This window comes from Tursiops truncatus, chromosome 18 (genome assembly GCF_011762595.2).
Source record: "Tursiops truncatus isolate mTurTru1 chromosome 18, mTurTru1.mat.Y, whole genome shotgun sequence".
In the NCBI taxonomy this organism is placed as follows: domain Eukaryota; kingdom Metazoa; phylum Chordata; class Mammalia; order Artiodactyla; family Delphinidae; genus Tursiops; species Tursiops truncatus.
The window spans coordinates 44,601,106-44,613,542 of record NC_047051.1 but is presented as its reverse complement, the minus strand read 5'-3'; the positions used below and the strand labels follow the sequence as shown (position 1 = coordinate 44,613,542).

Here is a 12,437-nt window from a genome sequence, read left to right as displayed (position 1 = left end):
TTCATTTGTTGTGTTGTTCATCACTGTTTGTTTGCTCTTTAGTTCTTCTAGGTCCCTGTTAAATGTTTCTTTTATGATCTCCATTCTATTTCCAAGATTCTGGATCATATTTACTGTCATTATTCTGAATTCTTTTCAGGTAGACTGCCTATTTCCTCTTCATTTGTTAGATCTGGTGGGTTTTTACCTTGCTCCTTCATCTCCTGTGTTTTTCTTTGTCTTCTCATTTTCCTTAATTTATTTTGTTAGGGATCTCCTTTTTGCAGGCTTCAGGTTCGTAGTTTGCATTGTTTTTGGTGTCTGCCCCAGTGGCTAAGGTTGGTTCAGTGGGTTGTGTGGGCATCCTGGTGGAAGGGACTAGTTTCTGTGTTCTGGTGGATGAGGCTGGATCTTGTCTTTCTGGTGGGCAGGTCCATGTCTGGTGGTGTGTTTTGGGGTGTCTGTTACCTTATTATGATTTTAGGCAGCCTCTCTGCTAATGGGTGGAGTTGTGTTCCTGTCTTGTTTGTTGTTTGGCATAGGGTGTCCAACACTGTAGCTTACTGGTCGTTGAGTGGAGCCGGGTCTTGGTGCTGAGTTGGAGATCTCTGGGAGATTTTCACCATTTGATATTATGTGGAGCTGGGAGGTCTCTGGTGGACCAATGTCCTGAACTTGGCTCTCCCACCTCCCAGGCACAGCCCTGATGCCTGGCTGGAGCACCAAGAGCCTGTCATCCACACAGCTCCAAATAAAAGGGAGAAAAAAAGAAAGACAGAAAGGAAAAGATAAAATAAAATATAAAGTTATTAAGATAAATAACAAAAAAGAATTATTAAAAAAGAATTTTTTTAAGTAATTAAAAGAAAGAAGAGGACAACCAAACCCAAAAACAAATCCACCAATAATAACAAGCACTGATAACTATACTAAAACAAAACAAAACAAAAAAAACAGACAGACAGTCCTCTAGGACAAATGCTAAAAGCAAAACTATACAGACAAAATCACACACAGAAGCATACACATATATACTCACAAAAAGAGAAAAAGGGAAAACAAAATATATATCGTTGCTCCCAAAGTCCACCTCCTCAATTTCGGAGGATTTGTTGTCTATTCAGGTATTCCACAGATGCTGGGTACATCAAGTTGATTGTGGAGATTTAGTCCACTGCTCCTGAGGCTGCTGGGAGAGATTTCCCTGTCTCTTCTTTGTTCGCACAGCTCCCGGGGTTCAGCTTTGGATTTGGCCCTGCCTCTGCCTGTAGGTTGCCTGAGGGCGTCTGTTCTTCACTCAGACAGGACAGGGTTAAAGGAGCCACTGATTCAGGGGCTCTGGCTCACTCAGGCATGGGGGAGGGAGGGGTACGGATGTGGGGCGAACCTGCAGGGCAGAGGCTGGCATGACGTTGCACCAGCCTGAGGCGTGCTGTGTGTTCTCCCTGGGAAGTTGTCCCTGGATCCCGGGACATTGGCAGTGCTGGGCTGCACAGGCTCCTGGGAGGGGAGGTGTGGATAGTGACCTGCGCTTGCACACAGGCTTCTTGGTGGCAGCAGCAGCAGTCTTAGCGTCTCATGCCCGTCTCAGGGGTCCGCGCTGATAGCCGTGGCTCGCGCCCATCTCTGGAGCTCCTTTAAGCAGCACCCTTAATCCCCCTCCTCGCGCACCAGGAAACAAAGAGGCAAGAAAAAGTCTCTTGCCTCTTCGGCAGCTCCAGACCTTTTCCCGGACTGCCTCCCGGCTAGCCGTGGCGCATTAGCCCCCTGCAGGCTGTGTTCACGCCGCCAACCCCAGTCCTCTCCCTGGGATCCGACCAAAGCCCGAGCCTCAGCTCCTAGCCCCTCCCGCCCCGGCGTGTGAGCAGACAAGCCTCTTGGGCTGGTGAGTGCTGGTCGGCACTGATCCTCTGTGCGGAAATCTCTCTGCTTTGCCCTCCACACCCCTGTTGCTGCGCTTTCCTCCGTGGCTCCGAAGCTCCCCCACTCTGCCCACTGCAGTCTCCACCCGTGAAGGGGCTTCTAGTGTGTGGAAACCTTTCCTCCTTCACAGCTCCGTCCCACCCGTGCGGGTCCCTTCCCTATTCTTTTGTCTCTGTTTTTTCTTTTTTTTTTTTTGCCCTACCCAGGTACGTGGGGAGTTTCTTGCCTTTTGGGAGGTCTGAGGTCTTCTGCCAGCGTTCAGTAGGTGTTCTGTAGGAGTTGTTCCACATGTAGATATATTTCTGATGTATTTGTGCGGAAGAAGGTAATCTCCGCGTTTTACTCTTCCGCCGTCTTCCTCATCCGTATTTAGTAGCATCATTTCTGTAAAACTATAGAGGTGAGGAAGAGGAAAACAGAAAGCAGTTTAGGAAATGTTTCTGAGCATAGAGGCCCTATGCAATTGACTTACTTATCTTGAAAAGTAAGGTAAATCAACACATACTGCACAGGAATAATGTTTTTGTTGCTGATATTTCTAGTAACTAACTCAAAATTCATGAATGTGGTCATTTTATGAATTTAAAATTTAAAAAATTTAAAAACAGCTTGTTTCAGGAGCTGGATTTTATGGTAATTAACTCTCTCATGCCTGAGTCTTACAGAGTTATATGTCATGATTTGTTATGAAGTTTAAAAATTTATCTTACTTTAAAGCTTTTTGTAAGATATTTTGAATATATATATATATATATATATATATATATATATATATATATATACCATAGACAGAATTCATATAAATACTTATTTAACTATTTTTTGGACTAGTTAATAAATATCCTCCAAAACCTGAGCCACCACACATATAAATGCACATCCACACAAATGTATGCAGCCAAATCTATAACATTATGTGTTTCTTCAACTAAATCCTAATCTCTTCTTGTATTATTTTTTTTCTCACTCCATAGGCAATAGCATTCACTTCAATGATTTATTTAACTTATATATTTTAACAATTTTAAAAATATCTCTCCAGCCAATACAGACATCTCTTAAGAGTTCCAAATAATATCACATTTGTATTTGGCTGTCTCACAGGGATGTCAAAGTCCAGGGCACCAAACCTAAAGGATTCTTCACTCCTCCCTTCTGCAAACCTGTCTTCCTCTGTGTTCCTTCTCTATGGTTCCCACATCTGTCCAATCCAATATCCTCCTTAAATACAGTTAGGGAAGTGAAGCTTGACATTTCCCTCCCTTGCCTTCTACACATAATCGAAACTTTTGCCCTTCACTCTCTGTTCTTCTGTCATACTGGATTTTTTTTTTTCCGTAAAGCCTCACGTCTTTCTCCACCTACCAACTACATTTCCCCCTCTTTGCTGCCTTTACTTACCCATCCTTTAAGTCTCATCTTAGAAGTCACAACCTCCAGGAATGCTTTCCAGACTCCATACCTACCCCTGCAGCTTCTCCCTGCTCTATGGGTCTAGTTCCTCCACTTAGAGGTTCTTATCATACCTTTCTCTTCTTCACAATAACAGCTGTTCATCGGTAGTTCCTTTTTTAATGTATTCTTCCTCCTTTCTCGGGATGGTAGCCAGGCAGGGAATGAACCAGGCCTGTTCTGTTCACCACTGTGCTCCTAGTGTCTATATGCTTGACACTTACATCCTAATATGTCAAACGTTTGTGTCACATTTATGGTCCCCAAATTTTGGACACATTGTGATGCTTGCTATATATTCCCCGAAGAAATTAGGACCTTTGTTAGATCTTGCGGATAGATGTTAAGGATCCCTATTGTCCTGACATTTTTCAGACATTGGTTGGAGATACTGATGGGAGGAAACAAAGGATAATATGATTCCTCCCAGGAAAGTCAGACTGACAAATTCTGGCAGAATTTTTCTATGTAAGAGCTGAATTAACAGAATGTGTTTTTTCTTCCTGTGTGCATTTCTAATGTTACTTTTTTCTTACACATTTGACCCAAGATTTGGATTCTGTGGATATTCACTTACATCCATTTTAAATTTATATTTAACTTAATATACCATAATCACATTTCTTAAATAACACTTTCTTCTTTGGTTTAATAATCATTAACCTCATGCTTCTTTCCTGATTTGTTTCCTATAATTTCAAATGGTTTAATCTCTGTATATTGTTTAGGTGTTCAATATATAGATATGAACTATAACATGGGAGAATAATGAATTAGTACTGTTTACTCTATGTCTTTTATAAATTTTCAAAAAGTCTAAAAAGTTCACTTGCAAAATAACAGCTTTCTGCTTTTTCCTTCTAAGTAAAAATCCATCCTCTTAAACCAAAAATTAATTGTTGAAGTCACTGGGAATGTGGACCACAGTTCCTCTGACATCTTAGGATATCTGCAAGTTATGCTTGCAAAATCTTGACTCCACTTGAAAGTACATCTCTTTTATTTACATCCAATGTCCATAATCAAAACTGTTTGGCTTTTTATTCTATTTTTGACTGATCTCAGATCATAGAAAACCAGATGTTCTTCCAATCAAAGGACATAAAAGACTTGCCTTCAAATTAACAATCTTTTTGTTCCAATTTAAACATATCTTCTTTCTGTTTCCTAGATATGTGAAGATACATGCAAAATTTGAAAATTATTCATTTATTCAACAAATGTTTATTGAACACTGATGAAATGCCAAGCACACTTATATGATGTTACTGCCTTAACACTGGGAAGGGGCTTTAAAGATAAATTAAATCTCTTCATTTTGCAAGAGAGGAAACCAAGGTTTAGTAAGGGTACATGACTCGATAAAGGTTACACAATGAGTTAATTGGAGATGGGAATACAACATGTCCAAATGTTTTTCACATCCCCTATTTTCTTCCCGATTGTTTTTAAATTAGGATTGTTAAAATATTGTTCTTTTAAACTATGTTATTATTATTTTTTGTTTAGTAACTTATAGATCCAAAACATTATAATGCATGTCAAATTTATGAGTGAAATTTGTATCTTTTATCAAGCTATTTCTATTGAGTCAAATGTTCCAGCACATATTAAAAGTCCTAGTAATACATTTTCTTTTATTTAGACTTAGTGATATTACACAGTAAATGGAGTATTTGCTTATTAAAATAGTAAGGTGGATTAGGAGCTCATATTTATTGAGCCTTTCCTGTATATTCTAATTTAAATGTAAGATAACGAACATGCAGAATGGCTAATTAACATTCTCACATTTGCACTATGAGTTAGTGGGGTTGCTGACATTTAAATTCAGACTTATGACCCCAGAGTCTTTGTTCTTTCCTCCATGCTTTGCTCTCTGTATTTACGTGTCTCTCTTCTAGGATAGCTACTTGAAGTCCCGTCACTCATTGTAGTTAGAGAGCACATTGCCTGTTAATGACTTCAAAAATTCAAACAGTCTACTGATAGCAGCTAGAGAATGATGTGTAGTTGGAAAAAAATGTTTCTTTTCCAGCTTTTTACTTTTTAATCAGTCATTTATGCCTATACCATGTTTACAGACACTTCCAGACATGCTAGGGAAAACCTCATTCTAAATGAAGAAAGTGGCAATAAAAGAAATTAAGAGATTAATCATATTTAGATAAAAGATTTATCTACACCCCTACAACTTAGCATGCAATGAACTTAGGACAAATTTAAAATCAGACACAAATCTAATTTTGATTCAGTGTAAGACATTTGAAGAGCATTTTCATTTCTCCAACAGTATGTGGTTTAACAGAGTTGCTAAATGGTATCCCAAGACTTCTACACTGTGAAGGTTCTACGCTGAATCTTACTTAAATTTACCACTTTAAAGATCTATATGAAAGTATGGTTTAAATTTGATTTCACATAATTGTCTTATGCATATTTCTATTTCTAATCCTTAAAAAAGACCCATAAGTTTAATGTGGGCTTGGAGGTTCTCTAGACACCTCTACAGAATCTACCAGTTAAGAAATGCTAGGAGTCAGGTCTAGATTCAAATCTTTGCTCCACTGTTTTTTCGTATAGTAATTGCTTAACCTCAGAGCCTTACTGTGAGGATTAAATAAAATAACCCATGTAAAGCACTGAGCATATGCTGAGCAATATAGTATGTACACAGTTAAGTTTTAGCTGTTAATATTAAATTTTATTATTACGAGTTAACATTTATAGTGCCTAGCAACTGGTAAACACTGAAGCTATTATTACTCTAACATATAATTTACTTTTCTATTTTTTAGAAAATTGGTCTCTATTTATAACATAATGTTGACTTAGTCTCACAGTAAAGTGCAGAAATTTACAAGAAATTTTTTGTCACCTGAACCTAATTTTCTATGTATAAAATGTCTTTATTTAGCTTAAAAGAGGGAGGCTTTCATTTAAAAAAAAGGGAAGGTTGCTTAATACTGATTTCTGGGCTGCCTGCAGTGCATACTGACTATTGTTTATTCATTTAGAAAGTGTAATCACCTTAGGGATTGCCTCAAACTATTTTTCTTGATCTTAAAAAATAAATACTAGAATTATATTACTATGAACAAAAAAATAATAATAAATTTATTTCTAGTCCTTTGGCACTGGTTTCTGTTGTTTGGCAGCATTTCAATGCAGCTAATCAATCTAAACAACATTGATTAAGTTGAACAAAAGATGATATTTATTGCAGGCAGTAATCAATAAACATGCTAATGTTCCATAGTTATCATAGGTCATTGTTTACTCATTTAACTAGACAATAAGAGTTATTATTATTAAATAGAAAGTCTCAGTGATACTCATGAGTTGTAATATTTTATAAAATTTTAGAATAACATTTTCTTATAATTTCAGTATAACCATGTTTATTCTTTTAAGACATATATCAAAAAGTAAATCTTGTTTTTGAATGTAGGCAGATATGCTTAAACTCCAAATGCTGAAGGTCTCTTATAGGTCTGTTGGAAATGTCTTATGTAATTTCAACTAATTATACCTGAAATCAGACGTGGTGAGAAGTATGAAGTTGCTCAAAATATTATTAAATAGTAATTCATTAGAATTATACTTACATAAAATTATTTTCAATGTGTTATTTCCATAGAGCTAATTTTCTAAACTCCTGGTTCTTACAAAAAAAAAAAAATTGTCATTTTTATATGTTTGTGTTGAGTTGTGACATAAAATGAGGTTTTGTGGTGTAATTTTAATTTTTATTCCATTGCCCAAATATTTAGGCAGAGTAAAGTAAGGCCAAATGATTGCGCATAGTTTGTAGTATATTCGACATCATATTTCCTAGTAAAGGAATATAATAGGTGGTAGGTGCTATAAGATTTTAGGGGATATAGGGAATATCAGGAAGAATGAATTGGAATTGGAGGCTTAGAGAGGGGAAATGGACATTGTACAACTAAATTGCTTTTAAGGATTGAAATAGAGCAGTTATTAATGGAAAATATAATAATATTTTGTTAGCATAGATAAAATTGAAAAATTGAATTAAATTGGCTTGTTCATGAACATGTTTTTGTCTTGGCTTGAATACTGTCTGAAGACCATAATCAAAGAATATTGATAAATGGAAATTGGGACAGATATTAGCAGGGGGGCCTAAAGATCAATGCTAGATCCATGTTGATTTAACATCGTAACTAGTGATATGGAAGAGTGGTTAAACAGTGTGTCAATGAAAGTCACAGATGATCTTAATTTAGAAGGTGTAACATATATCTGTGTGGGCAGTGTAAATATGCAAAAGAAATCTAGGGAATTTAGAATTTCAGGATGAATGGAATGAGATTATCCTTGTAAGAAAGAAAATTTAATTTTAAGATCTATTTTTAGAAAATGTTAAAGAGCTCAACAAATATCAATGAGAATGTATGTCCACTTGTAACTTTTCATTGGACCATACTAACAGTGACTGGCTGCAGCACTACAGAAGTGTCAGAGAATAGGTAGGAAAATAGCCTCTGTCATTTTAATTTTATATGTATATTTATCAATGATACTTTTATTATTATGACTAACTAGACAGTTCAGGACATTGTTTTTCATTATGGTCAAGAAATTAATTTATTAGTTTTTAGACAATATATTATCACCTTCAGATTTAAGGAAAATTTATTTAAGTTTTTGCTTTGAGTATTTTTCACCCTTATTATCAAGGGAAAAATTTGATGGCCTTTGTATCCAATTAACTTGCTCACTGGAGATCGTAATAGTAGAAAATGTATATAAAGTCTACCGAAGCTGAAGACAGCTACCATTTAGTAATATAGATTTGTGGTTCATATTCATAAAATCTGTTTTCTCTTTTTATATTCACCCTTAGAAAGTAAAAATACCCTGGCCATCTATACATGTTTTCTTTTATTTTCTGAGAAATGTTATTGATACTTTAAGAGTTATAAAAGTGATCTGAAAATATTTAAATTACAGAAAAAGAACTCTCATTTTAAAGTCTATTCACTAAACTACAGAATTTGTATGAACAACATTTTAAGAATTGGTACATAAAAACATGATGATGGAAAGTATGTGATCAATTTATATCATGTATATGTCTAGACTTTTGAGATATATTATCCCCTTTGCTGTAAATTCTCCTTTAGAAAAAAAATGAAACATCATCATTTAGACTATAAATGTAAAAATGCTTATGGTGCATTATTCTACCTCCCATGGTTAGGGACAGAATGCAGACATGCCACAATAATGTTTTTTATTTCTACTGTTCGAACCATATTAATGAGAACATCATTTTGGAGAACTAATTATTTCTATTTGTCTTGTGTCACACTTTCTAATTCCCCTATATTAGCACAGCCAAAGCAAATTAATTGCTTTTCCAGCAGTTGAAACTTGTCCAAGAATGAGCTCACATTCCCTTCCAGTTTCCCTGTTTCTGGGAGTGCATTGTGTCAGAAATTTCTCTTGATACTTAACATAGTCTAGAGAATATCTTTACAAATTTCTGTTCGCTCACTGGATGAAATTTATAAGTTTAAGTGACCCACCAGGAAAGATAAAGTTCTTAGCTGCAAGATTATCCATCAAAACAGTTAAAGTGAAATTAAAATTAAATGAATGAATCTCACTGAAGCAAAAAAAGCAGTAATTAATGGTTCCCTTAATTGTCTTCATAAAATATTTGCATGGGTCTAATTTGCATAATTTGCAAGTATTAATTAATCTTTCAAAGGAATTTTGTGCTGAGAGAAGCCAAAAAATCTCTTTGTTTTATTTAACATCTAATGAAATATTTATCTTCTTTAATGAACTTCTCATCTTCATTAAAATAAAAATTGCACAAGTTTGTATGTTTTAAATGTTTTTATAATTGAAGTATTCAGAAAACCTCTTTAGACTTACAACAGCTGAAAAACAAACAAGCACATTATTTAGCATTCAGTATCATTTTACAACAGCAACACTTTAAAAAAAAGTCCAATTTCACTTTCTCAAAGGTGGCAAGGCAGTCAGTAAATGAATAAATGAATATAACTGTTTAGTTTTAAAAGTAAGATTTACAAAGACCCGATCATTTCTTTCAATGGTAATGATATTTTTATGCTGAAATAGTGGGCAACCAGAGGAGATATATATATATATATATATATATATATATGAAAAATCAGTATGTTTAGTTGTTTGGGAAATGGTTCATTGGTTGAAAATATTTTAGCTGTTTCAAAGAAATTAGTCCATTAAAATCCACTTGCTGTTTTTAATAACTGCTGGATTGACAGTATGTCCTGGAAGAAGCATTACAGTGCTAACTTTATTCTAAATCTGCCTGCTGAAGAAAGGCAGCAGGTGTTTCTTCTCTCACAAACTAAGGGATCATAGTGAAAAGCAAGAGATGTGTCTTGGGAGAAATGAAATCCAAAATTTCATCAAGTGCCAAATAGTATATATTCAAAAGAGGTGAGGAAGGGGATGAGGAAGGAGTCTGGAAGTTAAAAAGACATTAGGGAAGGGACGTTGGTGACCTGAGAATGGTACTCATCCTTTTTGATGCAGCAGTGATTCAGGATATTACAGAGAACACCGGTTAACTTTTCTAAAACAATTGCAAGTTTGCACAGCTTTTTCAAATACATTATTTGTGCTGATCTTCACAGCATGCCCATTTTATATTTGAGGAAACTGAGCAACATGGTCTTAAAGCAAATTGCTTGGAATCAGACTGTGAACTCAGGACCTTCTCATCCCTTTGACTCCATATGCCTTGCTCTTACATGACATCCATCTTTGTATCTCATGATAATTTATGAAGTGGCTGTGACTGGCTCAATGTTCAACCAAATAATGAGGGTGGCATAATTTTTTAAGGATTAAGATTTAAAATGCAAATATATACTAGTTCTTCCCGTGTAAAGTTTAGTAATGTGATAATATCAATTAAATTGACATTGGGGGCTTCCCTGGTGGAGCAGTGGTTTAGAGTCCTCCTGCCGGTACAGGGGAACACGGGTTCGTGCCCCGGTCCGGGAAGATCCCACATGCCGCGGAGCGGCTGGGCCCATGAGCCATGGCCACTGAGCCTGCACGTCCAGAGCCTGTGCTCCGCAACGGGAGAGGCCACAACAGGGAGATAACCTTGTACCGCAAAAAACAAAAAAAAAAGAAATTGACATTGGTTTCCTGTAGGATTCATCTTCAGGGAAGTAAAAAGGCATTTTCATTAGGCAATGGTTATTTTTTAGCCCTGAAACCACTCTCGTAATTTGCAATTTCTCATGGAGTTTTCTCTAATATAAAAAGAAAAATAAATCCATTAGGTTATAAAGATAATTATTAATCAGTTACAAAGTAAATGCCAATACAGATTGTTTCTCTAGCATTAACATTGGTGATTTATTTAAATAACTGATTTCTAAATTATTAGAATTAACACTAAGACAATTTAGTCTTAGGAGAACAGTGTGGGACTGGAAGCCATAGTCTAGTATCGATACCACGATTCATTAATGTTGTGATTTTACCTGCTAAGACCTGCTCTATTGCTGATATTTTTATCCTTTCAAAATGGCAGAGACATGTGATTTTTTTATGAGTATAAACACACACACTCACACCCAAACAGTGTGTTCATGGTCCATTACGGGTACGTAGATTCTGGATACAGGCTGCTTGGGTTCGAATCTCCACACTGCTATTTATTATCTGTATAACATTGAGTGTGTAAATTAAACTATTTGATTATGAGAGTTCCTTATCCATAAAACATAGAAAATGATCATGATATTCACCTCACAGAGTTGTTACAGGGATCAAATGAATTAATATATGAACTTACAATTAATATAAGAACTTACAAGTAAGTAAAGGTTATGCTATAAAGAATTTGCTGTTTCTACAATTATGCACAAATTTAATGTAATAGTACTTGCAATATTATTCATTTTTGGTGAACATTAAACATTATTTGGATTTTTAAAAATTATCTTAAGCCAATGAATTTTTTTTCAATATGTGGCACATACTTTTTCTTTTAGTATATTTTAAGCTGGAAAATGAAAATAATATTCACCAGCTTTTTCAAGGCATTTAAAAAATACATGACAAATTGTAGGTTTCAATATTTATGTCAATGTAAACAATATGGCTTAAGGAGATTTATTTTCAGCTCTGTATTATTACTTATCTCTTTTCAAATTAAAGATAAGCCAGTTGTTTTTGACTCATTTAAGATAAAAGTGTTAGAACTTCTTAATTTTTGTATTATATTTTGGCAAATTTCTTTTAGTATGGTTTGTATTTTCATATAGTGTGGAGTAACTGCAGACTTTTTTAATTCATAGATAATCATACTCCAGAGATAGTAAATCTCCAAACACAGTTTCACCTAAGCTTACTAATTACACCTATAAAATGATGAATAATGGCTACAAATTATTGGATCTGACTCTCATTCTTTATTTATTTCTGCCTGGCAGAAAGAGCATTGGATGGGAGATTTTAGACCATAAATTATTCCCATACATAATCAGGTGTGCTGTGTTTAACTTTGATTCTATATTATGGTTTTACATTTACTTATGAAATTTCCATTTTCACAGATTAAGATTAATTATTTGATTTCCATGATGAACTGGTATTTACTTGTGTTAATAATTTCAATGTGTTTATTTTTTCTTCATGGCTCATGCTGGCTAATATAGTTTTAGGTCTACCTTGTTCCAAGTTATCATAGTCTTTGGACTATTTTTATGTTTCTCCAGCAATGTTATATGAAATCTCAGAGTCTAGACTTTATCTCTAGTTTAAATGTTGGGAATAAAGAGAAATTTCACAAATGAGAAAAGATTAGATATAAGACAATAAGGATAGAAAGTACATTCCTTTTCTAAACCCACATATGGTTCTGGGTTCAAGCCAACTATTGCCCAAGTAGGACCATAAGTTTGGTATGACCATATACGTTTTCTAAGGTAACTCAAAGATACACATTTTTATATAAAATGACAGATTTTTTAAAAAATGTGGAAGCCTTAACACAATAAATGTTCATTTATGTTCTCTGATAATAGTAAAAC

The 12,437-nt window shown here is 34.9% G+C and overlaps 1 protein-coding gene across 3 annotated transcripts in view; it reads left to right on the top strand.

Annotated features, from left to right (window-relative positions):
* The window catches only part of DACH1 (dachshund family transcription factor 1), a 417,765-nt gene that overhangs the window by 385,597 nt on the left and 19,731 nt on the right, over positions 1 to 12,437 (top strand). The window lies entirely within an intron of this gene.